Source organism: Ursus maritimus, unplaced genomic scaffold, assembly GCF_017311325.1.
Source record: "Ursus maritimus isolate PB19 unplaced genomic scaffold, ASM1731132v1 scaffold_5, whole genome shotgun sequence".
NCBI classification, from domain to species: domain Eukaryota; kingdom Metazoa; phylum Chordata; class Mammalia; order Carnivora; family Ursidae; genus Ursus; species Ursus maritimus.
Window position 1 is genome coordinate 71,290,228 of NW_024426663.1, and position 25,554 is coordinate 71,315,781.

General features: G+C 44.3%; 1 protein-coding gene across 3 annotated transcripts in view; it reads right to left on the reverse strand.

Annotated features, from left to right (window-relative positions):
* Nucleotides 1-25,554, reverse strand: part of TNFAIP8 (TNF alpha induced protein 8) — a 112,644-nt gene that overhangs the window by 68,032 nt on the left and 19,058 nt on the right. Inside the window, exon 1 of one of the 3 annotated variants that reach the window (XM_008699016.2) lies at nucleotides 4,613-4,631. The exons of the other annotated variants lie outside the window; for them this stretch is intronic. The gene's annotated coding sequence lies outside the window, so the exon portion shown is untranslated. Of the gene's footprint in view, nucleotides 1-4,612; nucleotides 4,632-25,554 lie in introns of those variants that run through there. 3 annotated transcript variants of the gene reach the window in all.

Sequence of the window (25,554 nt, forward strand, 5' to 3'; positions counted from 1 at the left end):
CAGGTTTGGGGGGGCAGAGGAAGCGGGTGAAGTGAAGGAAGTGTAAAACAGACAACAGCATAATTGAGTCTGGCATTTGGGAAAGATGAATTACATGCATTAATTGGGGGTCCCTAGCTGGTATTTGGTATTGATTCCACGGGACTAGATAAAATCGCCTGGATTCTCAATCCTGGCCACACATCCGTAGAGTTAGGTAACAAAAACAAACAAATGAAACATTTTAACAACTGATGTTCATGGTCTTCCTTGGGGATTCTGAATTAATTAAAGAGGACCTGCCCGCCCCCCCCCGCCCCCATTTTTCACAGCCCAAGCCACATTAAGAACTACAGCCCAGAGAGTGTGGAGAAGAGCCAAGGACGGAGCTGGGGCACTTTAGAATGGAGAGAGCCTCCAAAGGGGAGGTGGTGGAAAAGAGGAAGCCAAGTCAAGAAGACGTTTTAAGAAGAGGGAGGGATGGATGATGCAAAATATGGCGGAGACTACGAGGATGGAGAAACTGCCATGCGATTTGTTAAAAAGGAGGTCTCCGGTTTTGGAGAGTGGAGGGGTGAGAAGGGGCACTGAGAAGGGGAGACTGTATACAGAGACAACTTCTTTGGGGTTTCCACACCAGCAGAGAGCAGAGAAGCAGGGCGGGAGCTGGCAGGCTACTCTGGGTTGAGGAATTTTGTTTGTCATTTGCCTTCCAAGCAGTGGAAGTGGATCAGTGTTCTGATGCTGATGAGGATGTTCCCAAATGGAGAAAGAAGCTGATGTTGGAGAGGAAGGGGTATAATTGCAGAAGGACTTATAGAAGCTGGAGAGAAAAAACCATTAGGCAGCCTGAACTCTTGAATCTGAAATTCCCCTTCAAATGCTGGTGTCTTCACTCTTTACTTTACAGGGATGTAATATGTCCTAAAAATCGCACAATGGCTAGACTGGAAAGGGATTTAAAGATCATCTGATCCAATGCTCACTCCCAGGTCCACTGCTCAAATTCCCATGTCCTGTCCCATTTGTGGTCTTCCTGAGGACCCCCATTGGAAGGGAATTTCTACAGTTCTTCATTTGATCTACCCCTACCCTTCACCAGCCCGTAGTTCATTAACTCTTTGGACACTCCCTGAAACGGGCTAGAATCTGTTTTCCCATATTACGATCCACTGGCTCTGGTTATATGCCTTCAGTTCCCACAGAACGTGTCTGCTCACTCTTCTATGCCTTTCAAACTACAAACTCTCGCCCTACCCTTTAAATCCTTTATTCCCCAAACCAAATCAGTTCTTTCTACATGCATGGACAAACAGCTCCCCGTTCTAGGAAATATCTAGACAGGGCCTACCAATCAACCTAGTTAGTCTTCAGTAGGATAAATGTATAGACAAACATATTGAAATAAAAGTTATACCCACATATATACAAAAAACCCACAATAACCCTGGTTTCTAAGCAATCAAAATGGTTCCAGACTCTTTGTACTTCAAGATTTGGGCTGGATCTACTTGGTCCTTAAGCACTAAATTGATTCTCATCCTCCTATTCTGACCGCAATCCCAGAGAAGAACACCCCCTCCCAACACAGACAAACACCGCCCCCCCCCCATATGGACACTCACTCAGGCCCTCAGGTAGGAGAATATTTGACCTATTATTATTAAGCACACCTGTTTTTAGCAAACTTTGTATTGGTTCTCATGACACTTGAATTTTAGGGAAAAAAATCTCTATACCATAAGCGTGGATTAATTTCCTACATACCTCGTACAACAAAACTTCAAAGGCAGAGGAAAAACTTGAATGCTTATATATGCAAAGAGAACTCCCAAAAATGCAATTATAAATTAAGTTAAGGGCACAGCTACAAAAACCAGGCTTGGATAAGGGAGTCATTGCTAAAACTCAATGAAGAAACAGGATATGTTATTCCAACCCTGAAGTCTGGAATATTCACGCCAAATACCACATGAGCTGTTACTCTTTTAGGCTTAATTTAAAACATTCCAACCAGGAGGTGTAAAAGGAACACAGCACACAAGAGTATTGGCTTAGTGCCTCAAGTTACACTAAACTAGGCTCAACAAGTTTTATAGCTATTATACTAATTAATGCAAAATACACATAGTGGGGATTGAAATGTTTACTGAATGAATAAACTGCATTACATTGGAGTCAGTTTATGCAATAGGGAAAAAACCCCAGGAGAACACTGAAAAATGATTATAACCCCAGATTCATGCACATGAACTGAATTCTAGAACAAAAGCTTGACGCAGTTTATGTAGAGCATGATGGGCACCACTTGAAATCTCTTTAAAGGAACAAGTTAAAAAAAAAAAAAAGAATCATCAATCAACCACCTGCATACTAAGATCAATGAATTCAGAGCAACTTCAAGAGCCCTAACTATTCACTTTCGTCAGTTTTTGGAAACACAGTTTTGAGTATATGTAATATGTTATATGCATATTCAATATTAAAACTCACGGCCTTGACTAAACACTTTAATTTTTTTTGAAGATTTTATTCATTTATTTATTTGACAGAGAGAGAGAGCACAAGCAGGCAGAGGGAGAGGGAGAAGCAGACTCCCCTGCTGAGCAGGGAGCCCGATGCAGGACTCGATCCCAGGACCCTGGGATCATGACCTGAGCCAAAGGCAGATGCTCAACTGACTGAGACATCCAGGCATCCCTCAACTAAACACTTTAAACTTCACAAGTGTATACAAACACAAAAACAACTTATTTATGGCAGAGATCTTTTAGTGTGTCACAAGTGGAAACTTGGATGTGTCCAGAGTAAGCCAGAGTTCATGAGATTAATGATTCGATATAATAAATACAGGTTAAAGTTAATCTGTTATAAAAGTGTTCCAGGGGCGCCTGGGTGGCACAGCGGTTAAGCGTCTGCCTTCGGCTCAGGGTGTGATCCCGGCGTTGTGGGATCAAGCCCCACATCAGGCTCCTCTGATATGAGCCTGCTTCTTCCTCTCCCACTCCCCCTGCTTGTGTTCCCTCTCTCGCTGGCTGTCTCTGTCTCTGTCAAATAAATAAATAAAATCTTTAAAATAAAAAAAAAACAATAAAAATAAAAAAAATAAAAGTGTTCCAGAATGTCTCACAATCAAGGAAAACCATACTGTGCTAAAACAAAAAAAATGCCTTTCCTAGCCTCCTCTTTTCCAGTGGAAAGGAAAGAAAAAGTCAAAGAACTCTTAACAGCACATAAAATCAGATTTTTTAGAACCCATGCATAACCACTTTCAAATGGTTTATTCCCTCACTTTAGAAAACTTCATAGTAAAAAAACAAGCATCTCACAAGCTTATTTTGAAATCATTTATTTTGGCTAATTTTTATGGGTTTAATTTTCCTACCTTTGGTCTCCTTCTAAACCATTCAAGAACAATCAACTTGTGGAACCAAAAGAAGAGATCCTGCCCCCAAAATTAGAACCAGGAGGTGCACCAGCTACAAACACAGGCCAGGACCACATCACTGGACCACATCATAGGACCACCAGGACAGCAGGCGCGGAAGAGACTCAAGGGGAGAGGTATTCACGGAGCCATATCCCTTTCCTCATCTTGCTGGGGGGCCAAAAATGTAAACTTCTACAGGCTGTGATTTCCTCACCATGGGCATATACATTGCTCTGGCATATCCTATATTTTCAGCCTGGTGATTCCAGAGCATTGATTCTCAACCGCAGTACTCTTGACATTTTGAGCCTGATTATTCCTTACGGTGGAGCTATCCCGTGCATTGTAAAATGTTAAGCAGCATCTACCCACTAGATACCAGTAACACACCCTTCCCCTAGTTGTGACAACCAAAAATATCTCCAGATATTGCCAAACATCCCTTGGTGGGGGGGAGGGGGAGGAAGTCGGGGGAGGGGCAAACTGCCCCTGGTTAAGAGCTACTGTTCTAAAGCTTTGGTTCTTACTTACACATGAGGAAGCACACAAGGGATTTTCAAAAATACTGATTTCAAGTCTCACCCTGAGAGATTGTGATTTAGCTCATTTGGGCTATGTCCAGGGCAGGAGAGGCAGACAAGTACGAGAATCTGTGCCCTAGAGTACATCAGTGACACCAAGTAAGTCCCAAATCCATGTCACGCAACACCAAAATGCCTTCTATTCCCCCAAATTCGAGTAGTCCTTATCTTGGTATCAGAATCGACTATGATGAAAGTAAATAGAAAAAAGCAGAGGAAACAGAGAAAACAGGTTAACTGTAGCTCTGACCTGCAAATTTCTTTTCCCTTTTGACTGGACGGGAACTAGAGCATAAAGATTTATTGGAATCCCAACACTGCCTCTCACAACGCTCTACAGTGTGGGGGATGGAGAGAGAAACCAAGCTTCAGAGGTAGGAAACACAGAACTATTTCTTCACAGGGTGGAAACGCCAGCTGTCCCATGAAGACAGTTTTTTAACGAGTGCCACTAAACCAAGCCTTGGAGAAATGCTGAGTTCATTAAAAATAACACATAGACAATCTGTGGGCTGGGAAGAAACCCAGAGAACTCTCATGGGAAGTCACTCAAGTCCTTCCTGGGTCGGTGGGTGGGTGAGGGGGGTCATCCTCGCAGCAGATGATGTGGCCAGGGACCTACCTGGAGCGGAGGGTAAACCTGGACTCCCGTGCAAAAGCTCCATGACCGCGAACATGGAAATTCTCCCTTCCTCGCTGTTACAACTTGGCATCCCCTGCCCGCCTCCTTGGTCTGCTCAACAACACTGGGCCGGGTTCCAAGTTTTGCAAAGAATGGCACACCATGGCCCCCAAGGGCACGGTTCCCCCCAAGTGCCAGTCTGGCAGCGGCCTCCCTATCGACCCTGTGCCAGCCTACCGGTTATACTAACAGATTGACTGCTGTTTCTTTAATTAGGAAAAAAAAAAAAAAAACCAAGTAGACACACACATGCAAACACATGGGACAAGGATTCTTCTCCCAGTTCAGGAATAGTAAGCATCAGCAAACATGACTGAGTGTTTGAGTGTTTACTACTGAACGTTCGGTACTTTGCTAAGCGCCGTGCACACATTATCTCACCGCCAGCGCCGTAAAGGAGATGCTATTACAGTCCCTCTTCAATAGACAGGACAATACTGTCCTTCCTAGCCTCCTCCATGGCTTACGCAGTGTAAGAAACTCAGCCAAGGCAAAACCAGCACTGATTTATTTCTCTTTGACACCAAAGCCCGGGCTCTTCCCCACCGTATAATGCTGTCTCTCCGGGTTCTCCAAAAAGAACCCAAATCAGTGATTGAACTCCACCAACCGTGAATATCTCAAGCTCTCACTGATTTGGGTTTGAAACTCTAGGTCAGGAGTGAATTTCCCAAACATAGAGAAGAGGCATAATATCCGGAGTCTGTCTCAGACTCCATCCACGGGACCACAGGGCACTGTGTGGGTCTCTTTCTGTTCTCGGCCTCAGTGAACTTGGCGTTCAGCTTTGACCCCTCACACTCACCATGCTTTACTGATTCTTCTTTCAAGCATCCCCCTAGTGCCCTATTTTCCTTGCGAGGACTCTCATTTCTCACTCCTGGATTGGCAAGTGCCTCTGAGCTGGCCTCCGTAACAGTCATCCACCTTGCGCACAGATGCCCAATTTTCTTTCAATGCCACTTGCAAGCTGTCCCTCTTCTGGTCAAAAATCTACAACAGTTCCCTCTGTCTGATAATCCGAACTGTTCTGCACACCCTGAAGGCTGAAAGCTTCTTTTGCTCAGATCTTAGAGTAAGTGGTCAGTGTTCTCCTATTTCCCACTATAAAACCGCAGAATTCTAGGATTAGAGCAATTTCCAATTCCAACTGGAAACTGGAATCAACTGTTTGGAATCACTCAATCCGACCAATTTCCACAACGTTCCACAAACACACTGCTCATACCAACCTCTGTGTCCTGGCTCTGAGGGTCCCCTTCTCCACAGATGAGTCAAGTACTATCTCCTTCACTTTGAATCCTTTCTTGCATTCATTTATTCATTTAGCCACACGTGTGTGAGTGGATGTATATACGTATGGATGTATTTATGCATATATATGTATAAAGCCTAAGGCAAAACTACGTTACTGGGACACTCCGATCTTTGGATCTGGGGTGGTCTCCTCCCCCTAAAAATTTAGTAAGCAGTGCTAAGCCTTGTTTCAGGTGCCAGAGATGGACCAGCTTCCTATACTCCTGGAGTCTTCCCTCTCCAGATTTCCATAGGACTTTGTATGGCCAAATCGATCATTCCCGGAGACGCCAGGCCCACACACATTAATGCGCAGAGGACTTTTAGTAAATGCGACGGACTGTATCCAGCACCCTTCTTGAAGAATCAAAATAAGAACTCCTGCAGAACACAATCCCGCCTGACCTGACCTAGCATTTGTCAAGGAAACCCCAGCTTTTGTTCACGCAAGGGAGACAGAGCCATGGACAGAAAGAAACATCCTACAGAACACAACTGATGAGAAAGCTGGACTATGACTGAATGTTTGCTATTAGACAGATCCTGTCCTATTTGCTGAAGATTCATGGGTAAACAAAATAGACACAGGCTGTTTTGTTTGTTTGTTTTTTAATTTGAGTGAGAGAGTGCCTGGGAGCATGCGCGCGGCCGGCGGCGGGGGGCGGGGGGAGGGTGGGGTGGTGGTGGTGGTGGGAGAAGAGCGGAGGGACAAGGAGACTCCCTGCTCATTGGTCACGGCTTGATCCCACCACCCTGAGATCAGGACTTGGGCTGAAGTCAGATGCTTAACCAACTGAGCCACCCAGGCGCCCGGGCACGGGCTGTTGTTAACCACTATGCTACCGAGTCCCTTGCCTCTATTATGTTGCATGCTAATTGCTTTTGAACTAATGACTCTGTCTACAGTGTGCAAACCTAAACTTGGCTCCTGATTTTAACCCCAGACCTAACATACAAATGCCTAGCATACAGTAAGCGCTCAGATTATTTGTTGAATAAATGAATCCAGTCCCCGCCTTGCAATTTAGCCCTTTCACAAGTTATACGAGATACAGGAACATGTGTCATGTGCTTAAGCCTTGTCTTCCAGGCAGAGTAGCAACTTCTTAACCACAGGGATCACGTTCTGCTCATATGTAACAACTAAAATCACTCCATCTTAAGCCACTTCTTAATACACAATCACATAATTTAAAAGAAGCATGCACAGTTCTTTCTTCTTTCTGTCGTCTGGCAAGGTCACAACTAAGCTAACCGTAGTTCAATTAGGTTTGGTTAAATTTGATGATCATTTAGGCCCTTTTCAATTTTTTCTATCCCATGTAATATTGCAGTGGCTAAGCTCAGAACGCATCTGAACATGATACATCCATGCATGCGTCCAATTATTACAGAAGAATTAATGCCTGGAAGTGGAATCGCTGGGTCTTTTCAATCGTGATACTACAGTATTGCCAGACTGCTCCCCGGAAGCGTGCCAACTTGCAATCTTCTCAACAGTGTTTGAGATTGAGAATGCCTATTTCCCACTTTCCCTCCAACCCTGGGCTTTGTCAAAGTCTGCCTATCAGATAAGTAAAAAACGACACCCCAAAGCACATGGACCCGGTACCGCTCTGTAGTTACCTAACATGTTCTTTCTGATAAACGTAACGCCTGGGTTCCCATTCAAAATGTTCTAGATAAGAGTTCCATTTAAACCGATCCTGAGTTATAATTACAAGGTTATCAGCGATTGCTATTTTCAATAGCCCATATCATGACGCTACATCTATTTTCCACAACAAAAAGAGCCCAGAAAAATAATGCAATAGAAAGGATGCAGAAAAAAAGAGAATCACAGATGGGAGGAGTGGTTTTTAAGGACGGACATGGTGGAAACTGGATAAGAATCCCTGTGCCATGAGGAAGCCAGTTCTGAACTTTGTAATCATCCTGGAGAACAACTGAAGTCATATTCTGCCCAGCCTGAGAGGTCCCACAGGTCTTTGGGTACTTTTATTCCTCTGCTTAATACCCAAACCCCACAAACCAGAGCTTTGTTTCTCCTTCCTGAGTGATTGCCCACAAGGTCCCTTCATCAACACTCCATACTAATTTTACTCCACGTTTGCTATTTTCCTATCTCATCCAGTGGATCGAAAAGGGTTCATTCATTAGGTTCTTAATACTCATTTTAACCTTTCAAAATTCATGTTGTCATTTCCCCCTTTTGTTCCCTTTAAAATGAACACCAAACAAAGCTAGGAATGTTTAAGCGTTTGGAGTATAATGTTTTTGTTCAAAAACTCTTAAGTGGATTTTGGAGAAGAGAGAAGGAAAAGGAGGAGAAGGAAGGGAAGGGGCATCCCTGCTCTCAGAGCATTTTCATCAGCCTTCAAGACTAGGCTTTGCCATGACCGAATCTGGTTCTCTCTACTCTCCAAGATTTCTGAGACCTTCCTTTCTTCCACTGTGGAGAGCTGTGCTGTAATCCTCCAGACTCGGGCCTTTCCCAGCGGTGTGTCCCCTGCTGGACTTACTGACCTGGGAAGAGGGTCAACTTCTGACAGGGAGCACAGGGGCTCCCTCCCCCTGGGCCCTCCTAGGGTGACCCCACACCTTTCCAGTCTTCTGAGACAGTGCCCCCCAGGGGCATCCTGTCTGTGTGTTTGGTGAGGGTGGGCGGGGGAGGGGGGTCTTAAGAGTGACTTTATTTCCTAATTTCTGCCCAAGCATGTGCGTCCTGAGAGACAGAATTCACCTCAGTGCAGTAAGTGATAACTGTTGTTCAGGAATCCATCTCCTTGCAGAAAACCTCTCTACACTAAAGCAAAGATGGACAGAGGAGGGGAAAAGAACAGCCAACTGCTGAAATCCCACGATGTGCCAGGTGTTTTATTCAGGTTATCCCCAGTTAGGCCTCCCATAATCCTGTGCGCCTGATTCTCTCTTTCCACCTTCGATGGAAAACCAGTGGCTTAAAAGAAGCAAAGTAACTTGACTGGCCAAGTTATGCACGTCTGGGAAGTATCGGCTCAAATTCAGATAATGGTCAGCTCGGGGCTTCTTGGGCCCACAAGTGACTTCCATCAATCTGGAGAGCAGATCTTTCTAACCCGAGACCCACAGACCCCTAGCAACCGCTGGGTGTACTATGAGGGTGTCAGAATGGCCCGAGTCTGGGGTGCTGTGTCTTTCCTGGGAGGGTCATTTAAAATGTTCCCATTTCAGGGCGCCTGGGTGGTTCAGCCGGTTAACCATCTGCCTGCAGCTCGGGTCATGATCCCAGGGTCCTGGGATGGAGCCCTGTGTCGGGCTTCCTGCTCAGCGGGGAGTCTGCTTCTCCCTCTCCCTCTGCCTGTCTCTCCCATTTGTGCTCTCTCCCTCTCTCTGAAATAAATGAAATCTAAATAAATAAATAAATAAATAAATAAATAAATAAATAACATGTTCCCATTTCATCACCTTTGCTTCAATCACGGGTGGCCCTGCCCATCTCTGGTCTTTACCTATTGCAGAGCAATCTTACTGTCATCTTTTCATTAGTCTCGAGAGCTATCTTGTTAACCTATTATTTAAGCAACTCTTGAAGGGGGATCACTTTTGGAGAATGTGCCAGAGTGAACCACGGCTCTCCCTGGTTACCAAGCATCACCCCACCACCCTCAAGCTCGCCACAGATTCTCCAAAGGGTCCGTCACCAGAAAAGTCGAAAACTAGCAAGGCACACCTCCATTAACACTTATCTCCCTTAAGACAGAGAGACTTCTCACTCGCCCTCTCAGCACCTTGCAAGAGCACCGCTCAGAGGTACGGAGCAGCGACCGATGTAGCGCCCACATGTCCTGTTGGTGCGACGGAGATATTATTTGCCACTCAGGGTGAGAAAGTAGAATTCGAATGTAAGCTGCAGAGGCCTTGAAGACAGAGGAAGGAAACTGTGGTTTGAGAAGGGGAGGAAACTGCAGGAAAGGTCTTTGATCTTTGTATTTGACAAAAAGCAACTGAACATGTAAATAACTGTCTCCAACAATACCAGCTGACCGTTAATGAGAAGCAGTTCAACAATTTTTATCACACACGTGCATAGCTGCCCTTGCTTTTTGGCCAGGCAGAGGAGAGATAACCAGATAGAAAATGAGTCGACTTCCGTGGAGCAGAGAGGAGCACACATGAGCTCAGACACCCCACCAGGGCACTCTCAGAATGGCCTGAAGAAAGGCCAGGACCGCTAGGGCAGCCAAGAACATCTATTAAGTGCCGACTGTTTAAGACCAGGACCAAGGCCATCCCTGATGTCATGGAAGATTTCTGGTGCCAAGAGGGAGGTGAACTGCACACCAGCTGGAAAACTAAAAAGTAAGGACGGAGGAAGAGGGGTAGAGAGGAAAATACAGATCTCAAACCTAAGTAAACAGAAAGGGAAAGGCAGATGTGAGGGGCTGATTCGCCCACACCAAGCCCCTGAGAGATAATGGCCGTGGCCCTGTGAGAGCTCACAGGTACAAGACCGCCAGGAAGTCAGCAGGACAGGGGAGAATGCTGTCATCTGCACCAAAGCTATCATTTCCTGACTCAAGGGTGCCCTTGAGCTCGGCCACATTCACTTAATAATATTATTTTTCTATCTATTCTCAGTTAAGCAAGAGGCACAAAATACCACGTGTTGGGCCCCAAGAAGCTTCCTCCTCTGTAAGTTAGGGGTAGGGGCTGGAATCCGCTTCTAAATTCTGTAACTCCAAGTGACATGGCATCACTGTTTGTCAAGCTGCTGTTTACGACTCGATTTTTCCTTGAAATAGGGCTCTTTAGTAAAAGAAGACTGGCTTTCAAATTACAGGTGCAAATTCTAAAGGAGAGTAGTCGCTGCTGATAAAAACAGGGAGTCTGAAAAACTCTGGCGGGTTTCCAAGACTGCTTCAATGGGAAAAGAATAAAACTTCTCATTTTCATCATTAAAACAGAATAAGAATCATTTCCAAAGAAGTCTGGAAGGGCATCTACATACAAACACATACACTTGACTACATCGTATTTCGTCAGTTCCAAAATGCCATTGATTGTAAGCTACACAATTTACTAGCACGTGTATTTTTTTTTTAAGATTTTATTTATTTACTTGTCAGAGAGAGAGAGAGCACAGGCAGGGGGGAGCGGCAGAGGCAGAGAGAGAAGCAGACTCCCCGCTGAGCAAGGAGCCCCATGCGGGACTTCATCCCGTGATCCTGGGATCGTGACCTGGGCCGAAGGCAGGCGCTTAACCCACCGAGCCCCCCAGGCATCCCTAGCAGGTGTTCTGGGGGAAGGACTCCTACCTGACCTGTATACATCCATTTTACAACGTATCCCCAGTTGAGAATTGCTTTACAAATGAAAAATGTGCACCTCAGAAGTGAAAGACTGTGGTCTGAATGGATAAAAAAAAATAGATGCTTAACTAGCGTGTCTACCCACCTTTCCAGAAATTCTCTCTACAAAGGACCCTGGCAGAAGCTATTCATCTGTGTGTTGGGTTCCTTTCCAACTCTGAAAACATAAGGAGCCCCTGGTCTTCAAAGAGTCTTATAAAAAGTTGCACCCAAAAAACGTATTGCGTGCACACCTTTTGATCCAGCAATTCCACTTCTAGAAACTTACCGTATAAATAGAACTGCTTGTATACAGTGACATACAAACAAGGATGTTTTCTGCAAGATGATGTAGAATACGGAAACCTTTAAGTATTATAAATATTCGATAATAAGGAAATTCTTAAACAAATCATGATACATTCATAATTTGGGACTACAGAGTATGCATCTGAATGCAGATGTGGAATATGGAATACCATGAAGTAAAACAAAAAACAAAGTGAGTCTCAGAAGAGTAATGCTTATATTTTATCACCTGTAAAACACACTTTTCTTCATATCTCAACATCCGTGAAACTGGAGTATATTATACAATCAATGGCACCTTAGAGCCCATGAAATACACTAGTATGATCCCACATGTAGATACATAGACGCATAGAAACTTTCCGGAAAGCTACTTGTAACTCTAAAGTAAGGGGACGGAAAGATGTTTTATTTGTTTTATTTTACTTTACCTTATATTCCTTAAGCTTTGGGGTGTTTCGTTAAACACATGTTATTTCCAAATAAAAATGTAACAAACCAAGTGTTAAGTAGTTTCAGGTTTCTAAAAGTTCCTTGGACAACCACTGACAGGCCATCCCTTTTGGGAAAACTACCCCCATGAGACTTTATTTTATAAAAAATGAAAAGCAAGGATGAAAGAAAGGGGACCTTCACTAAAAGGAGTTCTGAGCACCTAGTAGAGTTTTGCTTCCTCTCTGTTTCCTGATCACCCAGTAAGTCTTGCCAAAAGCTAGAGCCTGGTGTCCGTGCTGGGTGAGGGTGGAGAGGGTTGGAAATTCAGAAAAGTCCTGTCCTCTGGAAAGATGGCTCAGCAAAGCAGAGCAAGGGTTCTACTTGGAGGGAGAGAGGGGGAGGGGAAGACAGTATCTGGCCAAGCACAGCCAGCAGAAGCTGGCAGCCAGAAGCACAGCGGCCAGGACCCAAGCACAGGTAGTCTGGGGCCCTGAAGAACCCCCAGAAGGTGAAGACCTTAGGCCAGTGTTTCCCACCTGTGGTCCCTCCATCCTTACTCTCACCAGGGGAGGCTGGTGAGAATGCAGATTCCTCTGGCCCACCCAGGTCGAAGGGAGAGTAATTCCCACAAACTGTCCAACAGTGGCCTGCGCTCTCATGACTTGAATATCTGTATTCGTGACCCAAGGTGGGCAACCCTTATAATTTGTGAAAAGTAGATCTGAGGCAGCAGAGTTTCACCAATTTCGTTCCAAATGACTTTTAAAGTTAGAAGTGATACTACCATTCAAACAGGAAGGACCTACATCTCAGGAAACACACGCCTCCTCCAATACATTCGGTGAAGAAAAAGCTCTCTTAAAAAATCAGTTCCTTTTCGTTTTTTTAAAAGATTTTATTTATTTATTTGAGACAGAGAGAGAAAGAGAGAGAGCATGAGCAGGAAGGAGGGGCAGTGGAGAGGGAGAAGCAGACACCCCACTGAGCAGGGAGCCCCATTCAGGCTCAATCCCAGGACCCTGAGATCACGACCTGAGCCAAAAGCAGATGTTTAACCCACTGAGCCACCCAGGCGCCCCCCCAAATCAGTTACTTTTTAAGAGGAGGAACCCTTAATATGAGTATCAAAAAGATGCCTTAAATACCCTATATTTTCTCAGACCTCCCATTATCTTCTGCAGACCAGCTTATTAAGATTCTGCTCATGGGGTGAGCCTGTAACTGGGAGCTCAGCATTCCAGAATTTACACTTCAAATGGTTCTTCCTCTGTGTTTCAGCTGAAGTCTAAAGATTTAAGCTTACCTCATGCCCTCTAAGTAATGTGGGGTTATTTTCTCCATGCATCATGATAGAAGGCATAGTGCACTGGCTTACTTGCAAATGATTTAATTATATGTCCTCCTTCAAAGATAATTTCCCCCTCACCATTCCTCAGGACTTCTCTGTTCTGCTGCGATGCAGTTTCAAGCCCAGGGTTAGAATTTAGAAAACCAATCATTTACGTTAAATTGTATTAAACAAAGATGTGTTGATTGGCTTCCTGATGCATCCAAAAGAGAAACCTATGCTGCCAGATTTATTTATTTAATTTTTTTTAATTTTTTATTATATTATGTTAGTCACCATACAGTACATCCCCGGTTTCCGATGTAAGGCTCGATGATTCATTAGTTGTGTATAACACCCAGTGCACCATGCAATGCGTGCCCTCCTTACTACCCATCACCAGCCTATCCCATTCCCCCACCCCCATCCCCTCTGAGGCCCTCAGTTTGTTTCTCATAGTCCATAGTCTCTCATGTTTCATTCCCCCTTCTGATTACCCCCCCTTTCTTTATCCCTTTCTTCCCCTACCGATCATCCTAGTTCTTATGTTCCATAGATGAGAGAAATCATATGATAGTTGTCTTTCTCTGCTTGACTTATTTCACTTAGCATTATCTCCTCCAGTGCCGTCCATGTTGTAGCAAATGTTGAGAACTCATTCTTTCTGATATATGCTGCCAGCTTTAAACAGAAGATGACTGAAAATAATTTCTAAAAGGATATCGTCAGTGTATTGAAAAGAAGTTATTCCCTGAAAACAACAACAACAACAACAACAAAACAAAACCAGGGGCAGTTATGCTACTTTCATCTGATAGAAGTGAGTTCATGTAATCGTGGTCCTTGATCTCACAACATTCCCAAAGAGACAGTAATGGTGACACCTACACATCATATTCGGTATGGATTCCGAAGGCTTTAAGGACTTTGCCTTGAGTTGCAGTAGGGAAAAGGTTCAGGTTTCCCCTGTGGGTCATGAAGGGCCAGAAGTTTCCAGAAGGTCATCACTACCTTCTGCTGCAGTCAACATTCTACATACCCCCTCCGCCTGCACACACACACACACACACACACACACACACACAAGCTCTCCTCTCTTGGCAATTCACTCTGTGTTTAAGAAGACAAGAAAGATTTTTCTTACTACTCAGTGAGTAGTAAGAGTGAGACTCAGTGAGACTAGTAGGGGTCACACCAAAACCTGACAATCACCTATGAGGAGGCAGTCAAGTTAAAGAGAATTTAATTTTAATTAATTAATTAATTTTAAGATTTTATTTATTTATTTGAGAGAGAGAGAGCAAAAGAGCACGCAAGCTGGGGGAGAGGGGATGGGCAGAGGGAGAAGCAGACTCCCCAGTGAGCAGGGAGCCCGTTGCTGGGTTTGATTCCAGGACCCTGAGATCATGACCTGAGCTGAAGGCAAATGCTTAACTGACTGAGCCCTTAAAGAGAATTTCAAACGCCATCCAGGCTGTGTGAGCTCACAGTGCAACATGGCGCTCACTCATTCATTCATTCCTATCAACATGACATGCCCACTGGGCGCCCTAACAAGAGACCCAGCCCCTGCAGACAGGGGCAGTCGGTGCTGTGGGTGATGCCGTGGAGCCAGTGTGGCTGGGAGCAAACCCTCCTCACACCAGCGGGTAGCAGCAAGACCTTGGTTAAGGTGAATAGCATCCCGTGACCCAGTGTACTCATCTTTAAGGTGCAGAAAACAATAGTTTCTAACGTAAAGGGTTCCTGTGGGGATTCAATGAGTTAATACAAATAAAACTCTCAGAAAAGCACCCAGCGTTTAGTAACTGCTCAATAAACGCTAGAGACAGACAGTTCCCAACTTCAGATGGTTTGACAATTTTTCAACTTCACGATGATGCTAAAGTGATAGCAGTCAGTACAAACCGTACTTCGAATTTTGAATTTTGATCTTTTCCCGGACTAGTGTTGTGTGTGTGATACTCTCTCGAGATGCTGGATGGCAGCAGGGAGCCCTAGCTCCCACGCAGCCACACGATCACCAGGGTAAACAACCGATACACTCACGACCATTCCATTTTTCACTTTCAGAGCAGTAACTGATAAATTACACGGGATCTTCAACACTTAATGATAAAAGAGGCTTTGTCTTAGAGGACATTACCCAACTGTGGACTGATTTAAGCATAAGTATTCTGAGCATGTTTCAGGTCGGCTAGACTAAACTAGGATGTCCAGTGGGTTAGGTGTTCTAGATGCATTTCGACATCATGGTATTTTCAACTTATGATGGGTTCACCGGGATGTAACCCAGTGAGGTAGGCCAAGAATCATCTGTATTATGACGGTTAGTTGGGGAGGCAGGCCAGGAATCCCACATTTACAGCAGAGGAGTAAGTTTGTGATAGAGGCCCTGGGGGAAACTGGATTTATGCGCACTTGGAGGCATCTCAAAGCTTGAGTTCAGGGGAATCAGCCAAATGAAGGTCAGGCAATCCAAGCAGAAGAAACAGTATGTGTAAAAGTTTAGATTCATTTAACCATAAGAAGTAGTTCAGCGCGGCTGAAGCACAGAGTGCCTTTGGAAGAGGGCAAGGAAATGAGGCTGGGAAGCTGAACTAGAAGCAGATCATCAGACCTTTATCATGTTAGGTGAAGGAGTTTGAACTTGACCCTGAAAACACTTCTGAGAATTTCCAGCTGGGGAACGACAGAATGGGATTTGTCTCCTAGAAAAATCCTTCAAGCCCTCAGGAGGAAGAGCCAGGGAGGTCAGTGTCTCTAATTATAGAGAAGAAACAAGTTGAGAAAATCTCCATTCAAACTGGTTGAAATGTTGACACTTACCTGGTAAATTTACTTAGGTGAAATATTTCACCCCTTAACAATGGGGCAGGGTGGGGGGACTATTGCACAAGGTGCCAGAAACTAATTGTGGCTGTTTTGTATTTACTTCTTACTATCAGATTCACTTAAACAATGTGACCCATAAGAACTTGCGGAAAGGGTGACCATCTCATTAAGGCATGTGCCCCTTTGCAGGGAGGTTCACTCTTTCTCCCCATCAGTTCCTGTTGCTCCTGTGATTACTCTTTTTCCTTAGCACACACCCTGAGAAACTGCTACTTAAACTCAACTTGTTTTTCCGTTCTGTTCTATTTGTTCGAAGCAAGCATTCAACCTTCTGATTTCATGCTGTTATCTATCGCTTTGGATTTACTTCACTCACTTGCACCCACAAGATGGCGGAAGAGAAAGTACTGTCTCCAATCTCTGAGGGATCTGGGCTTCAACTCAAGACGCACAGTTGCATTTATGCACAAGAGGGGCAGATACATCTAACTGAGCCCAGCCCAGAGCACACAGTTGTGCTCATACTGTACACCTCATGGGAGAACAGAGGCAGAAAAAAAGGAGCTGAACTGTTTTCTGCATAATATGCTACCAGTAGCAAAACATTAACTGGGACCCAATCCGCAGGCTCTGAGCATTTTCTACCAGACAACACACACTTTAAACAAAACACAACGCTCATTAAAGTGTGCGTATTCTTCATGACCTCACTGGCACGGGTAATAGAAAACCAAGAAGTTATCTCTAACCGAATTGGAATGTTTATTCTGGCTGCAGAGCTGTTCCCCTAAAGGAATCTGCCAGGAAACCAGACCCTGGTTCCCCAATTTCCTAGTTTGTGGTTTCTGCTCTGTAGGACTCCACAGTACAGGAGGAGTCTTTCTCAGAGAAGAGAAGCAGGGGAGACAAAGTGGGGCTCTTCAAGCAGATTTCTAAAACTATATAATAGAACCAAATGAATGAAGACAGAAATTATAGTCACTAATGACTCAAAGTATAACAATTTACAATATCAGCTCTCCACCCAGAATTCGAAATCCCAATTAGGGGCGATCTCTCATCACTGATGCAAAATTAGGGCAGGGAGAAAGTCCAAGAATATTTTCACTTTTCTTCTGCGCTCCTCAGCGTATGACAGGAGACTTTCTTGGCTTTGCAGTCCTGGGTTTTCATTTTTGTGGGTGAACCCTCTTAGATCATACACTTGTAAGTGTTAATTAAGAATGGAAATGAATGCATGGATCCAGCTAACCTCAATGAAAAAATGACAGTGGGATGAGGAACACCCTCCAGGTGAGCTCATAAAATGACCACTAGAGGCGTCTGGGTGGCGCAGTCGGTTAAGCATTGGACTCTTGATTTCGGCTCAGGTAGTGATCTCAGAGTCTTAAGATCAAGCCCCTGAGGCGGCTCCGTGCTCAGCGGGGAGTCTGCTTAAGATTCTCTCTCTCCTTCTCCTTCTGCCCCTCCTCCCCCTCTCCCTCTCTGTCTAAAAAAAAAAAAAAAGACCATGGGAAAAAGTTGTGAAGCAAATGCGGAACATTAGATTCTGGTCCCACTTGATATGGGTGAATAATTTGACAGCTCTGCACAGAGAACCATTTCTCAAGAGAAATACAACTCATTTTTAGCCCATCCTTCCTGAAGAAAGGTGTATGTTTATTTTTAACTTTTACCCACTGACTAAGAGGAAATATATTAGAAGCAGAGGAGGGGGGAAAAAAACTAGTCAGGGTTCTCTAGAAATTATCTTCTCTAATAAAGGGATGCTTATATTTCTGGATTATCTCTGGAATATAAGCCTTTGAAGCTGTCACCCCTGAAAGCATGGGGATCTCTAGAGCACAAGATGACAGTAAACAGTTGCAGGATATCTACACCTCAGAACCAAATGACCTGGACATAGTTTGAAGGTCAAGTTCAATGCACTGGCCAATCTGACCTCAAACAGGTCACCAAATTTGGCCCTCTGATTCCAAATATCTAGCGAGTGAATAATCAACTCTTCTTTTCTCTTATTTGCTAAGATGAGGACTGAAACCACTAAAAGTATTTCAGGGTTTGATGCATCTTAGAAATTATGTAATCTAAGTGTTGTCTTCTTTCCGAAGGACAAAGTGGAAAATTCCTAGGCACATCTATCCCTCTCCAGTTCTTGGATTCACATTTTCTTCCACTTTCCCCAATACAAAAGAGTTAGATGTGACACCGGACTGGGGAAAGGGCACAGTGGGAAAACTCTTGGTATCTTGGCTAATACTTGGAATATATTTTACCCTAAGAAATAGGACTACTCTTCTGGTACATTACGAATATATGCCTTAATACTTCCAGATCAGTTCCAATTCTTTTCCATATAAAAATGATCTGTTAATCTTTAAAAATGACGGGGCATTTTTGTTTGTTAAAAAAAAGGTTGGAGCAGGGGCACCTGGGTGGCTCCGTCGGTGAAACATCTGCCTTCAGCTCAGGTCATGATCTCAGGGGCGCCTAGGTGGGCGCCTAGGTGGCTCAGTCAGTTAAGCGTCTGCCTTCAGCTCAGGTCATGATCTCAGGGTCCTGGGATTGAGTCCCACATCGGTTTCACATGGGGCTCCCTGCTCGGCGGGGAGTCTGCTTCTCCCTCTCCCTCTGTCCCTCTCTCCACTCATGCTCGCTCTCTCTCAAATAAAAAAACTCTTTAAAAAAATGAAATGGGGGCACCTGGGTAGTGCAGTCATTAAGCATCTGCCTTCAGCCCAGGGCGTGATCCTGGCATTCCAGGATTGAGTCCCACATCGGGCTTTTCCGCTGGGAGCCTGCTTCTTCCTCGCCCACTCCCCCTGCTGTGTTCCCTCTCTCGCTGGCTATCTCTCTGTCAAATAAATAAATAAAATCTTTAAAAAAAAAATGAAATAGAATGTTGCTTCTAGGTTTCAGGCATAGAAAAATCCAGCTATCAGAGCTCTTACAAATGACATGGTTTTAGAAGGTCTACTTCTCTAAGATTGAGACTTCCCCTGAACTAAACTTTACTTTAATGTTACCCTTCCCCAAATTCATCACACTTACTAAAACAGAATATGCCTGCGAAAATTTAACCTTCTTCCTGATGACGCGATCACCATGATTTTCTCAAGTGCCTGCTAAGGTACCGGGAAAAGCTAACACATTAAAAGTGACTTGATATTCTGTGGATTTGGTGTCAGTGGGGGGTTAAATCATATAACAAGAGTGTCTAGAACATTCCCCACTGTAAAATGTAAAACATAGGCTGTGAGTGTTATCTGACCGCCACACAATAACAGGCTTGTGATTGCCTTTTTTTGTTTCATCCTTAGGTTTTTTAAACTCTCTTATTACACAAAATTTCAAACATACGCAAAAGTAGAAAGAAGACTATAAGGAGCCCTCGTTACTCCTTAGCCACCTTCGACAATAATCAACACATTGCCAACCTTGTTTCACTTCTACCTCTCCCCACTCTCACCCCTCGTTGGTTACCTTGTCCTTTTTACAGCTTTATTGGGGTATAATTTACAAGCATACAATAGAAGCACATACAATTGTAATTGGACAATGCCGTGATTTGGGTAAATTTAGAAAGTTGTACAAACATCACCAAGAGCCACTTTTAGAACATTTCATCATCCCCAAAGTGCCTCCTTGCCGTTAATCTCCATTCTCATCTCAGCTTCAGACAACCAGTAATCTACTTCTTGTCTTCATACATTTGTCTTTTCTGGACATTGCTTTAATTAAAGGGAAACATACAACACGTAGTCTTGCGTGCAGTTTCTTCCACTTAGCGTAGTGTTTTTGAAGGGGCATCCATGTCGTAGCTGATAAAGCTCTTTCTTCTTTTTTATTGCTGAATAGTATTCCCTTGTATAAGTATCTAACATTTTTTTTTAAAGATTTATTTATTTATTTGACACAGAGAGAGACAGCCAGGGAGAGAGGGAACACAAGCAGGGGTAGTGGGGGAGGAAGAAGCAGGCTTCCAGCGATGCAGGGAGCCCAATGCGGGGCTCGATCCCAGGACTCCGGGATCACGCCCTGAGCCGAAGGCACACGCTTAATGACTGAGCCACCCAGGTACCCGTAAATATCTAACATTTTGTTATCCATTCACCAATGGGTGGCTCTTTGCTGTTTCCGGTCTGGGGCTTTTATGTAGAATATGTCTGTGAATATTTGCATAGAAGAGTTCGAGTGGACATATGTTTTCATTTCTTTTAGGTAGACACATTGAAGTAGAATTGCTGGGGTTTTTAGTGCTTTGTTTACCCAGTAGAATCACAACATATCAGAGTTTGGACCCTAAACATTCTATGTTCCAATGTTTTTTTGTTTTTGTTTTCGTTTTAATTTTATGTATTTGTCAGAGAGAGAAAGAGCGCATGCACAAGTAGGGGGAGGGGCAGAGGGAGCAGCAGACTCTCCACTGAGCAGGGAGCCTGATGAGGGACTCGATCCCAGGACCCTGAGCCAAAGACAGATGCTTCACCGACGGAGCCACCCAGGTGCCCCTGCTCCAACCTTTTTTTTAACAAACGAGGAATGTGAAGTCCAAACATACTGATTGGTTTACATTCACAGATCACTGGCGACAGAGACAGAATTCAAACCCAGAACTTCCCATTCTTCCTTTTTTCTTCATTTTTCATCAGTTTCATTGTGCCTTCCAGAAACAACCATGCTGCCCACGCTGGACTGGCTGCTTTGTTCCAGAGCTGCCGTGGAGGGACTTCATTCTCTTGAGAATCCTCCTCACTCCTTACTGACTCTGACACCCCCTCTCCCACCCTGAGGCCCTGGGCCTCCCCTCTGTGGAACCCGGGGACCCCCATTTCCAGGCCTTCCTGGGACTCTGAGAGCACATCGGTTGCTTCCGGCCTGCTCCCCCTTCCCCTCCCGCAAACACTCTCTTCTTGACCCCTTTCTCTCCGCAAACTCATTTGCTGCCGCCTTGTCTGCTTTCTCTCTTCAAGTCCTGGGTGGCTCAAGGTTACAGAGGTCTGCTAGGTTTTTGATAACAGAGTCTGCATTCCTGAGTTTTTGCTTGTTGGGTTGTTTGATGGAGATTTTCAAGAGAACACTGTCTTTGCTTGCTTGAAACCAGACCTCTCCCGCTTTCATGGGACTAGGGTGCAATCCTGACTTGCTCAATAAAAACACATGGACAATGATCACTTCATTCAAACTGAGGAAGGGGGGGAGGGAGACAAAACCCAGCCCCAAATTCTGAACAAGAGCTTTATTCCAGAAACATCTTACATGGGCATGAATGAGCCTGCCCTTCACTATTGAAAGAGGCAAGCAGCCTGTCTTTCACTCTGTGCCTGGTTATTACTTCCCTTGCCTCACTGAGGCAAACTAAGAACTCTCTTTGAAGCTGAAAATAAACCACGGGTTTTTAAAAATAAAACTATTATTCCAAGTTTCCTATATTTTGGCAAATGCCAAGCACACAAAACTGGTTCAGAACACTTTTTCCAGCTTACATAAATCAAATCCACTGCAAACTGCTCGCTTTTGAAAAAGGTTTCACTGTAAATTACGCACCGCAGGCCAGAAGCAGGGGCTGTACGCACACATAGTAATTGCTTGCTATTATCCAATCAGTGAGCAAATATTTATTGGGCACCCAGTGCACCAGGCACAGCAAGGGAAACAGAAATGGATAAAGATATGGCCCTTATGGCCCTTGTAATCTACTTACGATAAGACAGAAACATGAAAACCTAACAGTCCCAGGTAGGATGGGATCAAGGGGCACAGGCGGAGAAGTGCTACAGAATTTTCGAAATTAGAGGGTTGCCAAGCTGGATGGTACAGAGGGGTCAAAGGAAGGAAGGGCACAGAAAACCTAAAGCTAAAGATGAAAGTAAAACAGGCCAACGATTAGGTCACTCACCTGCTCAAAAACTTCCCATGACTCATCCCTGATAATCACAGAAAGTCCAAACTCCCTGGCCTGGCCTTCGAGACCTCACAGTCACTGGCTCCTTTACCTTGCCAGGCTTTGCTCTGGCAAATGTTCCTTGAACACACAGATACCCGTCTCTTCCTGACCTTCCTTCCTCTTGCTGCTCCATCCTTCTCAACGCTCTCTCCTGCCGCACCAGCTACTGAAAAATCCTCCCGTTTCACAGTCCGCCTCCTTCCGGAGGCCCCCCAACATTGACTTTTCATTACTACACAAGAGCTCTGCCCCTTGGGAGAGCCAGTCCCCAAGACGGCCTGCAATGCTTCCCACTCCCCGGCATCCTCACCCTGGTGTGGCCTCCACCCATGATGGATGGTGAGAGTTGTGTAACCAAGGAGCTATTGTGCAGGTGACGGTGTGGGGCGTTCAAGACTTGACCGTGAAAGACGTGAGAGGCTTCTACTTGAACGTGCGGGAAGCCATTCACCGCGTCTCGAGGACACTGCATGGAGGTGGAGGGGACGGCATGGTGAGCAATGGAGGCCTCCGGTTCAGAGCCAGCACTGATTTGCAGCCATGCAAGTGACCCACCTTGGAATTAGATCCTTAGGAGAAAACCTGGCGCGTGTACACACACACACACACACACACACACACACACACACGAAAAATCTTCAGATGTCTGCAAACCTGGCGAACTCACTGACTCCTGAGAGAATCCAAGTCAGAATGGCCCAGCTAAGTTGCTCCCAGATTCCAGACCCACAGACACTTACGTAATAACAGATGCTTATTGCTGTTCTTAGCTGCTAGCTTTAGGGCAATTTGTTACGCAGCAGCAGATAACTGATCGACCTCTTTGATGTGGTCTCCATCACATTCCAATTATTTGTATCCTAACCTTTTTCTTAGAACTAGATGAACATTTCCCAGAGGGCAAGGGACCTCCTTTGTTGTTCTTCAATTCTCTGCTAGCTTTAGTAAATCACTCAGTCATCATGAGTCGATTGACTGAATGATAAGAAGAGAAAAAACAAAACCCTTGGTGAAGTTGTGCCTTGGGCTGACCTCAGAGTGGCTTTGGATAGTTCTGTGATTTTTAATTCTTTTTTTTCTTTTTTTTTTCTTTTCTTCTCTTCTCTCTTCTTTTCTTTCTTTCTTTTTTTTTTTTTTTTAAACTGTAAGGACTTGGTCATATGGAAGGAGTAACAGTTGTCATCTGGAGAGCCTGATCCCAGACCTTGATTTTAAGAAATCCTGCCAGGAACACAGAGGACCTCGCCTCACCTCTACCCCAGGACTTGCCTCCCACCCAGACCTCCCTAACTTATCTCTGGGCAATAGCTGCTTTGCAGTGTCACAGGTGATAAATAGGCCAGAGTCAGAGAAGGTAATGAAGGGAGGAGGCCGACAATAATAAACAGCAACGGCCTTAAAAGGTTTGCTGCCAGCCACATCCAAACAGCCCGAACCCAGCAGAACCCCCACCCCCACCCCCATCGGAGGCACCCTGGCCCCAGTCCCAGGAACTGAAGCTATTTCATAGATTTCTCATTGAGAAATTTCTTCTGAATCCTCCAATATTTTAAAGAGGATTACAGCCCAGTGCAGGTCCTCTCTTGAATTCAGGAGTAAGTTAGGACCTAACAGAGCCCTTCTCGTAAGATCTGTCCCCCTTGGGACTCATTGTAACTGGTCTGGGTGGCTAGCAAGACTGAATACCTCTCTTTATGCCAAAAATTAAAACAGAGAGGAAAAACAGGAACAATCTTGTGTGGGTCCTTTTATAGACCAAGCCATAGGAGCCACACCAAGATGCAGTCACCCCTCTGGGAAACACAAAGAAATCTGATCATCATCTCTGTGCTCAATTATAAGAGATTATATACAATAAGTATAGAAAAACAACATAATTATAAAGTATACTATTCCTGATGGGGAAGCTGACCAGGAAGGCAAATTTACTTTGATTGCCATTTGTATTAACGACTATGACTGATGATAGAAACAGCAAAATAATGAAGAACCCCAAACCAGCTATATCATCATGTTAGGAGACAGTTGGTTAACATCATAAAAAGGAGTCCATGGGGCTGTAAGTCAATAAAGGGAGTAGGAATCTAGTCGATTTAGCCTAAGGCCAGAGCAAGGTTTGATCCAAAAAGGAACGTATAGTGCTTGTTAGGATTCTGGGCAGTTAATTTTCAAGGCCCCACTCTCTCTTTGGAGACTATATGCACAGACCTCAAAGAGATTCTGGTAGTTAGCCCTAATGATTTCCTTATGTACAGCACACCTCATTGCCTACAGGCACCAGCCAGATTCGTTTCTTCTGAAAAAGGAGGCTAGAGATTGATTCTTCTATGTAAAATTATTCCATCCTATTAGTGCTGGAGCTCTGAAATTCATTAGCAAACAACTTGGGGCTGATAAGGGAAGGCTGCCTTCCAGCTGTTCCCAACAGGCCTTTGTAAATATAAAAAGGCATTGCTTGGGAAAAACTGTCTAATCTCTTCAAGATGTGTATTTACTTAAGAAAACGTTTTAAAGCGGCTCAGGATCTTAATCTCATTTACTGGGCTGCAAACTTCAGTCAAACCGTGTGTTCCTATTCTTGCTCCAGTGCATCTCGCAATATCAGAATAAGATCGCTTCTTTTAGAAAAAAATATGCAATGCTGACATTCCCCCAGGCTCCATCTCTGTTCTACATGCCCCATTCCTTGCTGGAGAAAGACAACAAAGAACTGAACTCCAATGGTTTCATGGAGCACCAGAATCAAATGTCCATAAAGACACAGGAAAATGTGCAGGAAATAATGTGAAAAGAAAACAAGAATATTAAACTGTGTATACCCTATGGTCACCGCTATAATAGGGATTATAACATAGATCCATGTAACTGTGGGTAAGAATGGAAAGAAACAGAAAAATGAAACAGTTTTCTCTCACACATCTACAACCTTACTCTGTAGTTTCTTTCTAAATTTCCTTTACCTCTGCTGGGAGTTGTCTTAATAGTGGGTGTAGTTTGTTTGCTTTCTTAAAATTATCAGGATAAGATCTCACCTCAGCAGACAAGAACTTATGAGCCAGTTACTCACGTAAAGGGTGGGGATTGTGCGGACCACCCTAGATAAATGTCTGCCTGTCTCTTCCTGAACGTTCTTCAGGGACAGCAGTTCTACAACTTCCAAGTTTAATCCCTGAAAGGGGAAAGAAACTCTGTCTAACCTGCTAATAATAGTGCATTTCAGGGAAACGTCCTTTTTTTTTTTTTTTTTAGCTTTGACCTAAAATAATCCTTTAAATGAAAGTAAAATAATACTTGGGCAAATCATAAAAATGAAGTCACTCATTAACACATACTTACTGAGAATGTGGGAACAAAGACGAGTTCCAGAGATGAACAAGAATTAGTCACCGTGCTCAGGAAGGCT